The sequence below is a fragment of the Labrus bergylta genome, chromosome 9, assembly GCF_963930695.1.
Source record: "Labrus bergylta chromosome 9, fLabBer1.1, whole genome shotgun sequence".
Lineage (NCBI taxonomy): Eukaryota > Metazoa > Chordata > Actinopteri > Labriformes > Labridae > Labrus > Labrus bergylta.
This window is the reverse complement of record NC_089203.1, coordinates 1,839,218-1,846,443: the sequence shown is the minus strand read 5'-3', so window position 1 is coordinate 1,846,443 and position 7,226 is coordinate 1,839,218. Positions and strand designations below refer to the sequence as shown.

At 41.8% G+C, this 7,226-nt stretch overlaps 2 long non-coding RNA genes across 2 annotated transcripts; one reads left to right on the top strand and one right to left on the bottom strand.

Annotated features, from left to right (window-relative positions):
- The first annotated feature begins 3,935 nt into the window (after positions 1–3,935).
- LOC136180015 (uncharacterized) lies at positions 3,936–5,544 on the top strand. Its single transcript, XR_010666941.1, has 3 exons — positions 3,936–4,447; positions 4,754–4,802; positions 5,035–5,544. It is a non-coding gene; the product is annotated as an uncharacterized lncRNA (long non-coding RNA).
- Positions 5,545–5,903: 359 nt separating this feature from the next.
- LOC136180016 (uncharacterized) lies at positions 5,904–6,772 on the bottom strand. Its single transcript, XR_010666942.1, has 3 exons — positions 6,613–6,772; positions 6,384–6,433; positions 5,904–6,027 (listed from the first exon to the last, which is right to left on the bottom strand). It is a non-coding gene; the product is annotated as an uncharacterized lncRNA (long non-coding RNA).
- Between the last annotated feature and the right edge of the window lie 454 nt (positions 6,773–7,226).

The window sequence follows — 7,226 nt, the reverse complement described above, 5'->3', positions numbered from 1 at the left end:
CAGAGAGCGACGGAGCATCCTGTTCTGTGGGGGAGTTTGGAGCTGAGGCTGGATGGAGCTCCACAGCAGCAGCAGCAGCAGCAGCGGTGTGAGTAGCTGACGGAGGAACAGCAGCACGGGGAAATGTGCCAGGAAACTGAAAAGAGCAGTAGGCCTGCAGAGATGTCTCACTTTGATGGGTTTTATGATGATTTGAAGCAATTAAATATCATTCTAAAGACGTCAGGTGTTCCCTTTCATAGAATTAAACTCCCTGCTTCGTCTAACCATTTATTCACTTGAAGCTAGTTAGCATGGCGTGCTATTTTTAGCAGTATTTGCACTAAACTACTTGGCTGACTGTGAAGACAACATCTCCAGGGCACTTGTGTTTACGGTCGGGTTGGCAGGCAACCAGCGGTGTCTTCAGGAAGCGGCAGCACCCACACATAACACACCAACATGTTGGCTAACACACATAACATAGGGATTCATTTTATTAGTGTTAGCCGTGCTGGTGCTGCAGATCTGGACAAAGCCAGGCCAAATGTTTCCAGTCTTTATGCTAAGCTAAGCTTCCTCAGGTGTCGTATTCCTTAAAAATTTAAAACTATTCCTTTAAATCTGAACTTTACAACCAAAATATTTTCTGTTTAAAACATACATTCATTCTTTTTATTGACAGTTTTGTTTGAATTTTGTTCTGATTTCGGGTAAAGACCCGTGACCACCTAGCGTTTTTTTTGGAACGCCATTTTCTTCTTTCCGGTAATTTTCAATGAGTAGAGAGCGTTCGCAGCAGCAGGCGGTCCTTTTCTGAGCACTTTGCCTTTTATTATTCGGCTGCTCTGAGTGCTTTCAGTTAAAAGTCTTTAACATTTTAGAAAGACGCTCTTTTACAAATTATGATTTCCCCCGTAGTTTTGGCTTCTACAGATCGTGTCTTGTACTCACATCCTCCTCACTCCGTGTCTGATCGGGAAATAAACGATCTCATACATAAAACATGCAGTAAAAAGTAACGGAGCAGTGTCGCTCATACAGCGGTTGTTGTCAACAGACGTCAGTGGTCATGGAGAAAGGACAGACGTGCAGCACTTGTCCTCTCAGCCAGGCGCTTTTCTGCCTGGAGAAAATAGGAGAAAGGATGACAGAAAATCCCAGAGACCTCACCCGTCACACCTGTGTCCAATAGAACGAGACTGAGGTGGAAATATTCACTCCTATAATGCACGATACAGCGAACACATACTTTATTTAGTGCTGCCTTAATTATAAGTTTAAAAAACTTTTAAATGAAAATCAGTCCGGCATTAACACATTGAGACCAAGCTGTAAAATTGAGTAAGTGTAAAATCCTGCAGTTCCTCGAGTGTCCACTAGAGGCTGGCTGCAGAAGCACAGGAAGTCACATACACACCCATTCTAAAAAGCCTGTTTTTACAGCAGAGATTAACATGTTTACAGCCTGGTTCAAAAAAACAAATAGGTGTGATTAGTTCATGTCTCAATGGACACACACTGTACGGGGGTGAATGTTTTGATGACTCATCAGTTTTGATTTGATGAAGGATAAGAGTTATTCACAATAAGGCGTGTAGCTGACCTGATTGACAGGTGGGCGCGGCGTAACGGTTTGTCAGGAGGTTTAAAACCCGCCTCAGCTCCAGCTCTCAGCCTGTTGTTAGGCTGACTGAAAGTTAGACTGAGACAGCATTTCCAGCATGGAGACCGCCATCGATGGGACTCCAGCACCCTTGCAGGAACAAGACGGGTGTGATTGACATTTAGTCCTCCTCCTAATTTTCCTCGCACTATGACTGGTCTCTGAACATTGATTCTTTTCTTTAAATATGATTATTTATGTTGTTTTGTTTCCCGGTTGTTGAGGAGAAAAGTTGAGGTTTTTTAGTTTTGCTCGTCAGAACAGGAGAACCTAACCCTCCTGTTCTGTGTTAGAACCCTAACTCAAACACCAGCAGTCAGAGAAGTGGTGGATGTGTTTCCGTGTTCTGTGCTGCAGGTCTTACACTCCTGAGTTCTCCCACTGAGCTCCGGGCTTCTGCTGAAAAGCAGAAATGTTTGGATGTGAAATGTTGCTGCACACTGCAGAGGTGATAAGTGGTCCAGCACTGCGTGCCACAGCCATGACACTGAAATTGTTGGATTCAACCTTGAGTGAAAAATGCCTCCTCAATCACAGCCGCACTATGTTCTGCTACGGCGAGGGCGAACAAGGAAAAGTGGTTTTACACATATTTCAGTTGAGGTGTGCTAACGGGCTTTCAGCGTTGTTGAAAAGAAAGAATGTAAGACGTGTAGGACGAGCGGGAAGAGTATCGATCTGCATGCAGAAACTGTAAAAATAACAGATTTATTCTGAAACACTTTCACCATCTCCTCTGGCTTTGACTGCTCCTCCGATGTGTCGTGTTCCTATTTAGGCTTTTTAGGCTGTTAGTGTTGCTATAGATTTTATCAAACATGTTTTATTCATATAGAAAGTGTCCAAGTTCTCTATTAAAATGCATAAATATAAAATGTTCGCATGCTAAAGGTACTAGTCTAATTTCTAACAGATGTCGACTGACATGTGTTCGGTGATAAATATTAGTTTCTCGTCGTTTAGTTTAAAGAGGTTATAAAAACCTAACAGGCCTTTTTCAAACCAACCCCCTATACCCCCACACTCGCAGCTGAATGAAGCGCCCTTCATCAAGGGGTGGGGGATAAATACAGCAGCAGGCTTTGGGACAAGCAGAGAGAATCACTCCCATGATTCCCCACCAGCCTTAACAGCATCTTTTGTTATTGTTTTGCTTGAGAGCCCCCTGGTGGAGGGATTTACAGACTGTGCGATTTCACAAAGATATCAAAGAAGTAGAAAAATAAGAAATAAATATTAACAGTAACCACTAGTTATCTTTCTTGATTCTCTAAATCGTGAAAATCTAAATGAATCTCTCACTGGCTTTGAGCCGGCCGTGAGTCGTTGTCGTGCTGCTTCATCTTCAACTTGTTTCGGTGCACAAACGACTCGAGGTAAATCACAGCTTTTAAATGAAGCACACTGCGACCGCTCGTCATCGTTATTTAACCTGTGAGGGCGGCTCTCTCCTTCTCTGTCTCTGCTTTGTTTCCTCAGAGTTTTGTGGTCATTCGACGTGTTTCAGTGAAATGTGGCTTTAAATCAAGTTCTCTTTCTGCACTGGTTGGACAGAAAACATCATTTAAACTCAGAAGTACACAAAAGACCTGAGCCATAAATGAAACCGGACTCAAGAGTTTCCATTTGGAAGTCTCCAAGGACATGCAAACACTACATTTCAGATGGAACACATACTCAAGCTCTCTGCTCTGTGGTGATTCAGAGGAGCACACAAAAGGAAGAATTCACTCTCCTTGGCATCTAATTCTGCAGTCGGAGTATTACACAGATTAGTATATCTTTCATAAGAACGAAGGTCCGTCGCTCAGGATGCAGCTTCACGTCACTAAACCCCGGAGGCTGCATGAAGCCCCAGCCTCTGATACCAAGTCACACCAAAACCCCCCGACCTGCTCTCACTGGTCCACTGCAGGCTACAAAGCAGAGAGAGGACCAATGACTGACAAGACACTAAGAGAGTGGTGACTGCAGGAGGAAGAGGAGGAGGAGGAGGAAGAGGAGGAGGAAGAGGAAGAGGAAGAGGAGGAGGAGGAGGAGGAGGAAGAGGAAGAGGAAGAGGAAGAGGAGGAGGAGGAGGAGGAAGAGGAGGAAGAAGAGGAGGAGGAGGAGGGAGAGGAGGAGAAAGAGGAAGAGGAGGAGGAGGAGGAAGAGGAGGAGGAAGAGGAGGAGGAGGAGGAGGAGGAGGAGGAGGAAGAAGAGGGGGAAGAGGAGGAAGAGGAGGTGGAGGAGGTGGAGGAGGAGGAGGAGGAGGAAGAAGGGAGGTGGAGGAGAGTTATGAGAGCTTCAAAAGAACAAAAGAGATGAAAGAAGAAGAAATCCTGTGGGTACAAATGTCCTTGAATCTATGATGTGTCACTAAAACTGCTCGTGCAGACTGTAAGAATCAAATTAATGACAATTGAATAACAGATGATTTTAAAGATTAGTCACCTGATGGTCAGAGAAACAGGAAGTATTTATGTTTCTTTATTGTGCACTGACTGCTTTGATTCTCTTTTATTTAAAGGGCCCATATTATGCTTTTTCTGGTTTTATATGCTTTTTATTGTGTTTTCCATGTGTCCTGTGCATGTTTAGGCCAGTGGGCGCGCACTGTAGCTGTTCCCACTCAACGTTCTTGAAGCCAAAATACGTCGCTTAGGGGCGCTTCCATCTTGCGATTTTGACGTCATTTGGAGCCAGTAGAGTCCGGGGGCAGGAGCCCTGGTAACACGCCCCGCCCACTTAGCGTACTGCCCTGATGACTTACGCAGCCCAGCTACGCCGAAAGCGCTCTGCCGGTCTACGATGAAGAAATGTGTAAGTACAACAAACCACCGTATTCAAAGTCTAATGTTTAAACACACTGTGTTTTAAAAAATCCAGTTATTTTGATCATTATTGAAAATATGTGGGCTGCTGGGTCCTCTGTTTTTGCCAAAATCGTTCTATATTTAAGCTATATTTAAGCTAGGTTAGCACCACAGACCGTAGGCTACAGGTGGTAAGACATGTTGTATTTTGTTAGAAACTGATAGTCTGCAATGTGATTCATGTCTGCTTTTCTAATATATTTAATATATTTAAATGAACAGTAAATCAATCGTTTTTTGTATCTTCATTTAGGCAAAGAAGAGATAAAAGCAGCAGGTCTGACATCTTCCAGAGGTGAAGTGTAAGTTAAAATCATCTGTTAAAAGTTTTATATCCTGTGATTTTTATTTAAGTTTCATAAGAGGACTGTCAAAACAAGCTATTGTTAACAATACAGTCTTCAAAAATAAAAATCACACTGAGTCATACACCAGCTAAATGTTAAATAGAAAGGTGATGTTTTCTTTTCCATTTTACAATCAACAGAACCTAAAAATGACTAATTTCAACCTTCATCTGTACACCTGTTACAGAGGTCAGGCTGGGGTCACATAGTTTGAAGGAACCTCCTCCTTTTTTCACCTGTGCCAGATGCCCTGCTCATCCACTGTGGTAGAAATGACCTTACACCAGCAGCTCTCCCAGATGAAGAGTCCTCTCTGCCATCACCCAGAGGAGCTGATGGACGTCTGAAGAAGGAGGACAGAGTCTGGTGCTTTGTGACAGTGAACAGTGAGAAGGCTACCATAGTCATCCTCAGATAAAACACAGAGATCCAGGTCAATATTTAATTTATCTTTCTTTCCTTGATGTTGCCCTGTGTTTGAAAGGCCAGATGCTGGAGGGTTGTGTTGGATTTGCTTTTCCATCATATTTTAACAGTCAAACAATCATCCAGGATCTCTATACTTTATTTGATTTTTGTTTGGATTTCTTTGTTAAATTCTTTTTTATACTTTCTCCTATGTCCCAGCAATTGGACCTGATGGTCTCCCTTACTTATTTTCCACATGGTTAATGAAACCAGGGGTTGTTTATTGAAGTTTTTTTTATTTTTATAAAATGTTTAAATAAACTTTTTTAAAATCTGAATTGACTGTCTCTGATTAACTGGAGTACAACAAAGTGTTGGTCACAGTAAAATAATTTAGCAGTTAAGTTTAAAGCTCACATTTGAAAAGTCCTTGAACTGACATTAATTTCTTGTTGACCAACAACAGCTAAGACAACAGCAAAGCTAACAGACGAGCTCAGCTTGTTACAGCCGGGCTCGTCTGAGATAAATGGCCTTCAAACTTATTTAATATCAAACATTTAAAGCCAATAAGCATAGCAAGATACGTATGAGATTCCATTTCAATTTATTCAATCAAAGACTTGTCAAACAGTCTGGCATTTTGTGCTGCTGTTTTCAAGAGTTAATAACTGAAGAGAAGAAGTCCATCGAGAGGGGACAGGAAACGTTCAGGGGACGAGTCCTCCATGTTGTCAGGTGTTGCTGATGGATCTGAATCTGAGGGAATCTTCTGTAATAGAGAAAAACAATCACAGAGTTAAATGTAAAGTATAATGAATTTTACTGTGATGTTTATGCCACAGACCTGAAATCAGATCTGTCCTCAGGTTCTGCTAAACTTCAGGTTCTAAAGTTTGTTTTTATGACAGGAGAACTATTTATGAGGAAAAACAAAATACATAATAAGACATGATGAATTCAATAATATGATCAGCTTTATGAATTTATGTTTTAAGACAAAAGTGTTCCTGCCACTTTCTATTGAAGATTATTTTAAACTGTCATCACATGGGCCAGCCTGATACATTAAACTAATGTTAAATATTCTCATATAATCAGACAGCCAATTTGTGTGCTGAACCTCACCGGAGCTGGAATCAGAGTCTGGACTGCTGTTTCCTTTGGGCATTGATTTCCTTGAAGACAGAAAGAAGAACAATTTAAACATGAACTTCTTGCAGAACCATAGAGGCTGTTAAAATCTTGTGCTAGTCTTCCTTACATTTTAAGAAGGATTATAAATTGTTACTAAAATTACTTTGATGCTGATAGCGGTTACAATAACACGGTCCAATCATATGAGAGATCATTTTACCTTTGAGTCCTATGTGAAGGCGTTCTCTTCAGAATCAGCACTGCAAAGACAAGATGATGGCGTCCACCTTCACAACCTGTTGCTTCAGTCTGGCTGCATCATGGTCACCTACAGGAACAGCACAGAAATACAATCAAAGTACTTCACTTTATTTATCAGAGGATGTACTGTATGCAAAGTAAAACAAAATTAGCTGTAATTCCTCAAAAAGATTTGAGACTGCTTTGTTATTTGAGAGCACAGATTGTTTCTTTTACCTTCTCTCTGTTTGCCTGTACATGACCTTTTAGTGCTGTAAAAGATGCTACAGTAAATCCTGGATCAGCTGTGTGGATGGTGTGACTGTGTGGTAAAGCTTTGTTAAAGTTGTCACGCACATACTCATATGCCTTTGGAGAGTAAAAGTACAGTGTGGTGGCAAACTGCTTATAAAATATAAAATAGTATTTTATTGGTGAGGTGCCCCAATCAAAGCGTCCTACAGAGTAGCAGCAGCAGCTTTAGAGGGAGGAGACGAGAGCATTATGGAGAGGAGCGCACCGGAGGGGGCGAGCTGGGGGAGAGACGCACAACTCGAGAAAAAGAAAATCCCAGTTTAAAATATAATGTTGGTG